At 37.8% G+C, this 12,518-nt stretch overlaps 1 protein-coding gene across 17 annotated transcripts in view; it reads right to left on the bottom strand.

The window, feature by feature from the left end:
* The window catches only part of CAMTA1 (calmodulin binding transcription activator 1), a 1,087,698-nt gene that overhangs the window by 610,708 nt on the left and 464,472 nt on the right, over positions 1–12,518 (bottom strand). The window lies entirely within an intron of this gene.

The raw sequence follows: 12,518 nt of genomic DNA, 5'->3' as shown, positions 1-12,518 counted from the left end.
ATTATGTCAAATCATCCCATCCAAGAGCAGGTGAAGTCTATCTGTTCAAGATTATCTCTGTGTCATTGAAAAGTTTTTTAAAGTTTTCCTAATAAAAGTTTTGCCATTTCTCATGATGTTTATTTATTATAAGTATTTTATCTTCTTTGTTGCTATTGTGTCCTCTAACTGGTTCTTATTTGTGTATAAAAATCTATTAAACTCTGTATACTAATGTTTTATTCTGCCAACTAATGACTTCTTTTATCATTTTATTTACTTTTATTATTGATTCTATATAGGTTTTCCAGTATATTATCATAGCATGTGTAAATTGGGAAAGCTTTTAGAACTCATACCTCTAGCTGATTTCTCTTATCTAATTGTCAATATCTCTACTACAATTATATTGTCCTTTGATTCCTTATTGTTGTAGTAGATTCAAGTTAGAAATACTAACACTTTTGCTCTGGTATTTATGATATTTAATTCTATATTTTTCTATAATTTCATTTCATACTTGCTTTTTATTTTTACATATTAATCTTATAGTTGCTTTCAAGAATAATTAGAATCTTTTATAATAAACTTTTAAACATTTTTATTAATGATTTCATAATCTACAAGGTTATCAGACAGAAGTGGTATAGTTCTACACCATTTCCACCACCAAAGTTCTATGTCGCCACCTACCAAAGATAACCACTACAGTTCCCCCGAGATCTTAGAGATGAATTGACTACTTTTTTTTTCATTTTCATGTATTTCAATTTTCTATATTCCACAAATGAGTGTAACTGTTCAGTAGTTGTCTTTCACTTTGCTTACTTCATTAAACATAATCATATCAACTCCTATCCATTTTGTACTAAAGGACACAATATAATCTTTTTTTTTATTTACTGAGTATTGTCCTATTGAGTATATGTCCCATAATGCTTTTCTCCAGTCATCTGTCAGTGGGCATTTATGATGTTTTCATAGTTTGATTATTGTGAATAATGTAGCTATGAGCATGGACTGTATATTTTCCTTCAAATTAGTGTTTTCATATTTTCTGGATAAATGCTTAGGAGTGGTATTTCTGGTGAATCCTTTATTTTCAATACTTAGAAATAACTAATAAAAATGGAGATTAGTTAAGCTTTAAAAGTTGGGTAAACTTTTAAAGCTTAACTTGTGAAACCAGAGACATAGAGGTTTGTTTTGTTTGCTTGTTTGTTCATTTTTGTTTTCTGCTATAGTTCCTTAGTAATTTCCTCTCATTTTATGGAATTTGGTTTATTTAAGCTTCTTGTGTATGAACTGGAAGACAGCTCACACAGTAGGTCATGTTGCTTTTCATATGAGTGGCCGTGGTTTGAGCTCCATCACCACAATGAGAGTACCACATTACTTAGGGAAGCTTGAGTGCGTCCCCCTCCATTACTCCCTGTATCTTAAATAAATACAATTAAAAAGCTGACCTTGGGTTAATGAAATCATACATATGGGAGGCCCAAGGACCACAAAATAAACTAATTATATGTTTACTGTGTAGATTGAAACCAATTTGGTATTATATTTTATCTAGATTTTTCATATTTATTTTTTTTCTTTTCAACATTTATTTGAAATGTTCTGGAGCTCAGTATTTGACAACTCCGTTGCTCCAAGAGACCATTCTTCCCTTCCCTTTATTCCTTTTTAAAAAATAGAGACAGAGATAAATGGGGAGAGGAGAGAGACACCAGCAGTACTGCTCCACCACTTGTACCTCCCTCCATATAGGTGAGGGCTGGTAACTTGAACCTGGGTAACAAGTGTCTACATTCTCTTTCTCTCTACCTGCCTCTCCCCTCTCAATTTCTCTCTGTCTTATCAAATAAAATTGAAAAGGAAAAAATAGTTTCTAAAAGTGGTTTCTAAAAAAGGTTTTTAAAAGTGCTGGCACCAAGCCCCAGCAATAACCTTGGTGGCCATGATAAATAACTACATAAATAAACAGATTTAGTCCATTCCTGTTAAGTTTATTGATGAAAGTGTTTGGAATATATTTTTTTTCTCTAAACACTGTTCCAAAAGGTTGTAAGTTCTGATAGGTAGTGTTTTCATTGTCATCATTTCATTTTTAACATTTTTTCTCTTCCACTCAAGAGTTATCTAACTGTTTTTTTTTTATTTTTATTTATAAAAAGAAAACATTGTGGTTTTTTTTTACTTTCCACAAGGAAAGGCCCTATTTGGTTTGTGTTTTGGTTAACAATGTCCATTTCTAGTATATTTAGATCAGAGTATTATTTGCAAAAAGAGTATTATTTGCAGAAATTACTGAAATATTTCTCTTGCCTCAGTATGGTATATAATATAATCTATGACAAAATTTTATAAAATTCCTTATGTTCACTTGAAAATAAGGCATATTTTATGTTATTAAGGCATAAATTTACAAGCATATGTTACATACATAAAATATCCACCCTGGTATTTGTATTATATTTTTTTCCAAGCCACTTTTTATTTGTGATTTTAAGATTACAGGATATAGTCCCACACTTCACCCACCACCAAGGTTCTGTATCCCCATCCTCACAAAGATAAAGACAATAATTCTCATAAAGCCTTAGAGACAGTTTGTTTGCTTATATTCTTTTTTACCCCCAAGTTCATGTATCAATAATGTTATTATGGGTTTTTTTTTCACTTTATCTTGTGCTGAGTGTAGCATGTTAAAATCTCCCATTAATAGTGTGTTTCTACCTAAGTCTCCTTGTTTCTTTGTAGCTTCTGCTTTTTAAGTATTTTCCTATGTTATTTACTGCATAGCTGTTCAAAACTGCTATATAATTATTTTGAATTGTTGTCAGCACCTTTTTTTTTCTGTTTCCATTTAACTGAGCATCTGCTAAGGGGAAAGGAGTGTCCACATCACCATTTATCCTTCCTTGGTTCTGGTACACCCTTTTTTCACTTAGAGCACCAATTGTCCTCAGGAGAATCCACAACTCCTGGATTATTCCCATCTGTACATACAGCATCCTGGAGAATGTTTCCCCAACCAAGGTCAAGCAAACCACTGCTACTGAGAAGAGGCAACATCTAGCCAACCTCCTTCAGGGGTTTGAACACAGGTCCTTGTGCATTGTGATGTATGTGCTTAGCTAGGTATGCCACTGCCTGACCCTTCAATTTTGGTTTTTTTATTTATTTTTGTTGTCTTTGTTGTTGGATAAAGACAGTCAGAAATCAAAAGGGATAAAGAGAAACACCTTCAGCACTGCTTCACCACTTGTAAAGTTTTCCCACTGCAAGTAGAGACTGGGAGCTAGAACCCAGGTCCTTGCACAGTGTAACATGTGCATTCAAACAGGTGCACCACCACCAGCCCCTCAATTGTGTGATTAAAAGCTCAACAGGGTGTGGCCCAGGAGGTGGCACAGTGATAAAGCTTTGGGCTCTTAAGCATGAGGTCCTGAGTTCGATCCCCAGCAGCACATGTGCCAGAGTGATGTCTAGTCCTTTCTCTCTCCTCCTATCTTTCTCATAAATAAATAAAATCTTAAAAAAAAAAAAAAAACTCAACAGGAAACAAAACAAGTAAATGCCCAAGTAACCAATTCTCAGCAGAAGGGCATGTTCTGTTTGCTGAACTCTGGCAGAATCCTTATGAGGAAGGGGTGTGGTCTAATTCCACATACTTCCTCCTTGCCCCAACACATAATCAAAAGGATTCTTTATTTTATTTCATTTTATTTATTTATTTATTTTAAAAGGGAGACATTAACAATACCGTAGGATAGGAGGGGTACAACTCCACACAGTTCCCACCACCAGATCTCTATATCCCATCCCCTCCCCTGATAGCTTTCCTATTCTTTATCCCTCTGGGAGTATGGACCCAAGGCCATTGTGGGATGCAGAAGGTGGAAGGTCTGGCTTCTGTAATTGCTTCCCCAATCAAAAAGATTCTACAGAAATACAAATCAGGGTACATGTACAACAGGAGTGACTAACACAAATCTTTTAAAAATAACAATAAAGATACAGTCTGGACTGGGACTGGGATTGGGATGGAAAGGATGACCTTTCTTTTGAACCCACAGTTTTCACCACTTGGGCAGCCCTGGGCACCAAGAGAAGAGCACACTCTACTGGCAAGAGAACTAATTCTGCTAACATTTGCCAAAGCAGGATTTTGTCCAAAGAAAAGCTTGTTATTGTGCAGGAGGAGTCTCTGCTAAAAGGAGGGTCATCAGTATGTGGAAGTTTTATGGAAAGGGTCTTCATTGTATGAAAAGGAGCTTCATTGTATGAAAAGGCTTACTGCGTGGGAAGGGCCTCCATTGGTGGGAGAAACTTCATTGTGTGGGTGAGGTTTAAGTGTGGGGACAATCGTGTGTGGGGACATTCTGGACAGGACAAACCTGTATTTCTCATTTGTAGTCACAGGTCATGCTGGAAGCTTTTGGTAATGGAATTTGCTATAAATCACATAATCCACTTTGGGCCTGGTTCATAACAATTTCTCCTCTGTGGCCGTCTGTCTTCATTTGCCATTCTACATAATGATACCATGAGATAGGAGGGCTCTCCTGTGCCCGAGTGACTGCATGAAGCATCCATACCCCATGCCAACAACTATATTAAACTAGGAGAGAAGTCATTAAACCATGACCTGCAGGTTAAAACAGCCCTCCACCTTTTTTGTTAATAACATGGTTGCTCCTACTCACTGATGTGATGATCATGACTACCTTATACTACAAAGAGAACTCACCAAGTCAACTTACTCTCTAATCTCTGACAGAAAAGTCTGTTCATCTCTGGACTGAGAATCAAACAATTTATTTTATTATGTGAAATCCCAACATTTGGGAACTGTTTCTACACTTGGCCTATCTGGATTGACATATATTATATGTCTCAGATAGAATGACAGTCACTCAAATCAGTGATAGTCTACCCAAAAGAGGTTGTGGTGATATTACAATCTCATGATGGTTCCAACTAACTCAGAGTTCTAGGATCTTGGTTTCCAAAAATGTCTCCCAATAAAAGGAACTTGTCGGGCTGGCTTCGCGGGCGGAGACAGATGACCAGGGACTCATGGCTGGGTTGTACGCAGTATCTCTTTATTCATGCAGAACATAGCGCAATCTAAGCCAAACTAAACTAAACTAAACTAAACTAAACTAAACTAAAATACTTGCCAAGTAGGGTGTAAACAGGATGTGACATAGAGAGGGTGGAGTGAAAAGTGACTGGTATAAATCAGGGTGTACTACGAGTGGGGGGCGGAGTAAAAACACATCATGAACCAGTGGGGATTAAACCAATGCCCTGCAGTGGTTATGTAAATAGAATACAGTGGTTATGTAAATAGAATACAGTGTTAAGCAGGGGGTATTAAACCAATGAAACAGAAGGGGTCTTAGAAGCATACCAACAATTCCCCCTTTCTTCTTAACTAGTGGCCATAGTATCAGGAGTGTGGGGGAAACAGAAAACTATATCACACAGGCGTTTTCAAAATAACTGGCATAAGACATGGAGGAACAAAATAGGAGAGCAGCAAGAACCAGTGTGATGCCAAGGGGAGGCCTGAGGGGGGCGTTTCGTGCCTCAAAGGGCAAGGCCTAGCAGGCAAAAGGGCATTTCTTGCCTCTGGGGGCATCTATTGCCTCTGGGGGTGCTTCATGCTTCTGTAGGCATCTCTTGCCTCAAAGGGCATTTACTGCCTCTGTGGGCATGACCTAGTAAGGAGGGGGAGTTTTCTGATTCTGGAGACAGAGCCTGCAGGTGAGGGGACATGGCCTATAAAGTCCCAAGGCAGCTGGCTGCAGTCAGTCTTTGAGAAACCCAGCAGCATAAAGGAAAACTGCTGTAAAGTTGTGTAAAGTGTCCAAGAGGTGAACTAGTAAGTCCGATGAAAGTGTCAGTCCAAAGTAGCTGACCACGGAAGAAAATGCCAGGGGATGAAATGCTGCACATCTGTCTCAATGGGGAATGTCAGCCACCGGAATTCTGCTTTTCTGTAGAGAGTGAGCTTTGGAGTCTGTGAATCTGTTTCTTCAGGTCGTGCTAGGTCACATCACTGGTTTCCGGGGGTGCATTGAAGTCATGCCATCTTGTGGGCAATGTCAGAGAACAGGAGTCCAAATGGATTTCCAGGAATTCCATTTGAGTAGATGCTTTTTCATGTGAAGACTTGACAGCCGAAATTCACTTACTTGTCAAACAAAACTTGTAGCAGATTAGAAGTTTACTATAATTGATAACTCCATTATAATTGGAAGTCCTTTCTAGTATGATTTTAAGGTTGTTTAAAAAGTTTAAACTCAATAAAATGTGGAAAGGTAAACAGAAGAACCACGGTTAGAAGCCTCATGCTTGAGAATCATTAACATAATCATTGCACTATCTGCCCCACCCATAACTCCTACCATTTTCAGGATTAAACGTTTCAGATTTATGCCAAGATGTAAAAAAAGAAATCAAAGGAGGAAAAAACAATTTTTTGGATTGTTTCTGGATGTCTCTAGAAATCATGGCTGCATCCAGCATTTTTTTAAGTCAATGTCATACAAAAATTCAGTCATTCAAATCACTCTCTAACAAAACGCAACTTGAACCAGATTATTCAGATCTCACCATGTAGCATCATGAGTCCACGGAGGGCGTCCTAGTCCAAAAAGCTCCTCAAAATTCCATTTAGGGTGCTTCTGACTGTTCCTGCAGGATTGCAGGCACTCATTTTTAAAAGTGTCTTCCCATTGAAGAAAGAATCCAGTCAGGAGAGTAGAACTAACCATGTGTCTCCATTCTTGGGGACTTCCAGGGTACTGGAGAATGCTCCTCAAACTAGAGTAGTCCTTCTCAGCGGGAGAAGAAGTCCAGAAAGTCCCAGGGGAAATCTCCGTGCATATCCCAAGGTCTACGATCACGGTCATAAAGAACCAAATTGTGGCCCGGAGCAAAATGTAGTCCTTCTCCTCAGGAAACATGGGAGAGGGAATCCAGAAAGTCCAAGGAGAAACCTCCATGCATCTCCCAAGCTCTATAATTAGGGTCACAAGAAACCAAAGTTCCCAGTCAGGGAACCAAAGTGTGGCCCAGAGCAAAATGTTCCAGAGACAGAGAAACTGTCTCATGATGAAACAGTAGAGGCTTTGACAAACCTCTTCATAAGTAGAAAGACAATCCATGGTGGATGGGTAGCCAAGTTTACTTATCTGGAGGATGGGCAGGTTAGGTCCCACGTCGGTGCTGGTCCCTGTTTCAGGGTGCCATTATGTCAGGCTGAGCTTCACGAGCAGGAGACAGACGACCTGGGACTCATGGTTGAGCTGTATGCAGTATCTCTTTATTCATGTAGGACGCAGCACAATCTAAGCCAAGCTAAGCTAAAACTAAACTAAAAACTAAACTAAACTAAAAACACAATCCTATATATACTCGCCAAATAGGGTGGAAACAGGATGTGACGCAGAGACAGTGGAGCGAAAAGTGACTGGTGCAAATCAGGGTGTACTACGAGAGGGGGCAGAGTAAAAACACATCATGAACCAGTGGGGATTAAACCAAAGCCCTGCAGTGGTTATGTAAATAGAATACAGTGGTTATGTAAACAGAATAGTGTTAAGCAGGGGGTATTAATCCAATGAAACAGAAGGGGTCTTAGAAGCATACCAACAGAACTAAGGCCCAATTGAGGAAAGACTATAGTAAGACTGGGATAGAAGATTCACATGAGAAGCTGGAGCCCACCAGAAATTGAAGAAGTATAAGAAAGAAATCCTCAAAGATGTTGATGCGTCAACATGGACACAGGATACATCAAAAAGATGGCCCCAAAATGAAGCAAGTTAAGCTGGAAATAAAGTAGCATGGCTGGCATATTAAATATCCAGAGCACAAAACTAAATATCTGGGACCCAAGGCAGTGGTGCATCTAGTCTGTTTTCATTCCTCTACAGATTGACCAAAATTAACTGTCAGTTTTTCATTGATAAGTGACTGGGTATACTATCCTTTGTGGGAGAAGCTTGCTTTCCTGTCTCTTGTTTTCTTCACTCTTCTCCTTTCTTCCTCCTAACTGATGCCAAAAAAAAAAAAAATCTTTCCCTTCAGTCCTTTTTTTTTTTTCTTTCTTTCTGTATTCACTGACACTTGTTTGTAAATTAGCTCGTGAAAGAAGTCTGACTTGGAGTGCACTCTTTCTCTCTGTACGTGTTTCTCTTTTCTCCTTTAATTGCTTTCATTCTTTTTTCCAACTGCATTTTTTAAAATTTCTTTATTGGGGAATTAATGTTTTACATTCGACAGTAAATATAATAGTTTATGCATGCATAACATTTCCCAGTTTTCCATACAACAATACCCCCACTAGATTCTCTCTCATCCTTTTTGTACCTGTATTGGATACCCCCACCCACCCCAGAGTCTTTTATTTTGGTGCAATATGCCAATTCCAGTTCAGGTTCCACTTGTGTTTTCTCTTTTGATTCTTTTTCAACTTCTGCCTGAGAGTGAGATCATTCCATATTCATCCTTCTGTTTCTGAGTTATTTCACTTAACATGAATTTTTCAAGGTTCATCCAAGATCGGATGAAAATGGTGAAGTCACCATTTTTAATAGCTGAGTAGTATTCCATTGTGTATATATACCACAACTTGCTCATCTATAGTTGGACACCTGAGTTGCTTCCAGGTTTTGGCTATTACAAATTGTGCTGCTAAAAACATATTTATACACAGATCTTTTTGGATGGGTGTGTTGGGTTCCTTAGGATATAACCCTAGGAGAGGAATTGCAGGATCATAGGATATCCATTTCTAGCCTTCTAAGAGTCCTCCAGACTCTTCTCCACAGAGATTGGACCAATTTACATTCCAACAAGCAGTAGAGAAAGGTTAATTTTACCCTACAACCTCCCCAGCATTTGCTGCTGTTACCTTTTCTGATGTAGGACATTCTCATAGGAGTGAAGTGGTATCTCATTGTTGTCTATATTTGTATTTCTCTGACAATGAGAGACTTGGAGCATTTTTTCATGTGTTTCTTGGCCTTTTGGATCTCTTCTGTGCTGAATATTCTGTCAATGTGCTCACCCATTTTTGGGTGGGGTTATTTGTTGTCTTGTTGTTGAGTTTAGCAAGCTCTTTATATATGTTGGTTATTAAACTATTGTCTGTTATATGGCATGAAAAGATCTTCTTCCATTCTGTGAGGGGTCTCTTGGTTTGGGTAGTGGTTGCTTTTCCTGTGCAGAAGCTTCTCAATTTGATGTAGTCCCATAGGTTTATGCTTGCCTTAGGCTTCTTTGTAACTGGATTCATTTCATTGAAGATGTCTTTAAAATTTATGCAGAAAAGAGTTCCAATATTTTCCTCTAAGTATTTGATAATTTGTGGACTAACATCCAAGTCCTTGATCCACTTGGAATTTACTTTTGTATTTGGTGAAATAGAGTGGTTCAGTTTCATTCTTCTGCATGTTTCAATTTTTTCCAACACCATTTGTTGAAAAGACTCTGCTTTCCCCATTTAATAGTCTGGGCACCTTTGTCAAAGATTAGATGTCAATAAGTGTAGGGGCTTACTTCTGGGCTCTCAATTCTATTCCACTGGTCAGTATGTCTATTCATGTTCCAGTACCAAGCAGTTTTGATGACAATGGCCCTATAATACAGTTTGAGATCTGGGAATGTGATGCCTCCAGTTCTGTTCTTTCTTCTCAAGATTGTTCTGGCAATTCTAGGTCTTTTCTGGTTCCAGATAAACATTTGTAGCCTTGGTTGTATTCTCCTAAAAAAATGTGTTTGGGATCTTGATAGGGACAGAATTAAATTTGTAGATGGCTCTGGGTAGTATATTCATTTTGATGATGTTAATTCTTCCAACTCATGAACATGGAATATCTTTCCACTTTGTGTCTTTTTCAATTTCCTTGAGTAGTGACTCATAGTTTTCAGTATACAAGTTTTTCACTTCTTAGGTTTATTCCTAGATATTTTATTGTTTTTGTTGCTATAGTAAAAGGAATTGATTTCTGGATTTCAACTTCTTCTAACTTAGTTTTTGCATAGAGGAATGCCACTGACTTTTGAATGTTAATTCACACCTTACTGTATTGCCTGATGATATCCAAAAGATAATTGCTGGATTCCTTAGGTTTTTCTATGTATACTATCATGTCATCTGCAAATAGGGAGACTTTGACTTCTTCTCTTCCAATCTTTATCCCTTTAATTCATTGCTCCTGCCTGATTGCTATGGCAAGAACTTCCAAAAACATGTCAAATAATAAAGGTGATAGTGGGAAGCACTGTCTAGTACCTGATCTGAGGGGAAATGCTTCCAGTTTTTCACCATTGAGTATGATGTTGGCGGTAGATTTGCTATATATAGACTCCATCCACTATCTTGAGGAATTTTCCATCTATTCCCATTTTTTGTAGTGTTTTGATCATAAAGGGGTGTTGTATTTTGTCAAAGGCTTTCTCTGCACCTATTGATATGACCATGTGGTTTTTGGTCTTGCTTTTATTGATGTAGTGGGTCATGTTGATTGATTTACGTTTATTAAACCAAACTTGCATCCCTGGGATAAATCCCACTTGGTCATGATGAACAATCTTTTTAATATATTGCTGTATCCAGTTGGCTAGATTTTGTTCAATATTTTAGCAAATATGTTCATCAGAGATATTGGTCTGTAGTTTTCTTTTTTGATTGTGTCCCTGTTTGCTTTTTGTATCAAAGTGATGTTGGCTTCATAGAAGCTGGAAGGGAGTATTCCAGTGTCTTCAATCTTCTGGAAGACTTTTAAAAGTAGCGGTATTAGTTCTTCTTTGAAGGTTTTGTAGAATTCATTTGTAAAACCATCTGGTCCAGGACTTTTATTCTTTGGAAGGTTTTTGATAACTGTTTCAATTTCATTAGCTGTGATGGCCTGTTTGTGTTATCTACTTCCTCTTTACTTAGTTTTGGAAGTTGGTAGGTATCTAGGAAATCGTCCATTTCTTCCAAGTTCTCTAGCTTGGTGGCATATAGTTGATCATAGAAGTCTTTCATGATATGCTGAATTTATGCAGTGTCTGTTGTGATATCTCCTCTTTCATTTATGATCAAATTTATTTGGGTCTTCTCTCTTTTTCATTTTGTGAGTCTGGCTAATGGTTTGCCAATTTTGTTCACTCTTTCAAAGAACCGACATTTACTTTCATTGTAAAGTATGGTATTCTTATTTTCAGTGTTATTTATTTCTTCCCTAACTTTAGTGATTTCTGTCTTTCTGGTTGCTTTAGGGTTCCTTTGTTCTGCTTCTTCTAGGTCTTTAATATGTGCAATCAGGCTATTTATTTGTGCTTTTTCTTGTTTCCTCATGTGTGCTTGTATGGCTATGAACTTCCCTTTCAGGACTGCCTTAGCTGTGTCCCAAATATTTTGATAGCTTGCGTCTTCATATTCACTAAAGTCTTGAAACATTTTGATTTCTTCCTTTATTTGCTCTTTGACCCAGTAGTTGTTAAGTTGTGTACTGTTCAGCTTCTACATTTTGGGACTGTTACTAATCTTTTGTTGATTGTTAAGTGTTAGTTTAATTCCACTCTGGTCTGAGAAGATGCTTGGGATGATTTCAATGCTCTTGAATTTGTTGATGCTGCTTTGTGGCCTGACATATGGTCTATCCTTGAGAATGACCCATGTGGACTAGAGTATAATGTTTATTCCATTTTCTTGGGATGAATGACTCTGAAAATGTCCAATAGTTCTAGTTTATCTATCTCCTCAGTTAACTCCCTCATATCTTTATTGATTTTCTGCCTGTATGATCTGTCAAGTAGAGAGAGTGGGGTGTTGAAGTTCCCTACTATGACTGTGTTGCTGTTAATATACTGTTGTAGCTCTTTCAGTAGATGTGTGATGTATTTAGATGGCTTCTCATTGGGTGCATAGATGTGAATAATTGTTAAGTCCTTTTGATTGACTGATCCTCTGAGCATTAAGAAGTGTCCATTGCTATCTTTTAAAATTTTATTTATTTTAAAAAAAGTCTATTGTGTCAGGTATGAGAATAGCTGTTCCTGCCCTTTTTTGTGGGCCACTGGCTTGTATGATAGTTTTCCATCATTTCACTCTGAGTCTGTGTTTGTCTTGTTGAGTTAGGTGGGTTTCCTGTAGACAGCATATTGTTGGGTTGTGTTTTTTCTGATCCATCTTCCTAATGTGTGCCTTTAATAGGTGAATTCAGGCTGTTGACCACATTATTTTGTGCTCCATCCTTTGGGGGGCTTTTAGCTGGATTATTGTCCTGGTTCATTTCTTCAATATTTCTTCTTGTTTTTTTAACCATTCTATAGAGTATGTTTTGAGGTCCCTCTCTCAGTACTTTTCAAATTACTGATCACTTTTGCCTGGATTGATTTGTGTCTAAGTAAGGTAATTTAAGGGTTCACAGTTGTGGAAATTGACAGTTGTTTCAATATTATTTTAATCCCTGAGTTGGAGCTCAGTGGCTTAGAAGCCTCTTTTGTTCTTCTTCTTCCCTGTAGGC

This window comes from Erinaceus europaeus, chromosome 11, assembly GCF_950295315.1.
Source record: "Erinaceus europaeus chromosome 11, mEriEur2.1, whole genome shotgun sequence".
Classification (NCBI taxonomy): Eukaryota; Metazoa; Chordata; class Mammalia; order Eulipotyphla; family Erinaceidae; genus Erinaceus; species Erinaceus europaeus.
The sequence above is the reverse complement of the archived record's forward strand: the minus strand, read 5'-3'. Positions and strand labels throughout refer to the sequence as shown.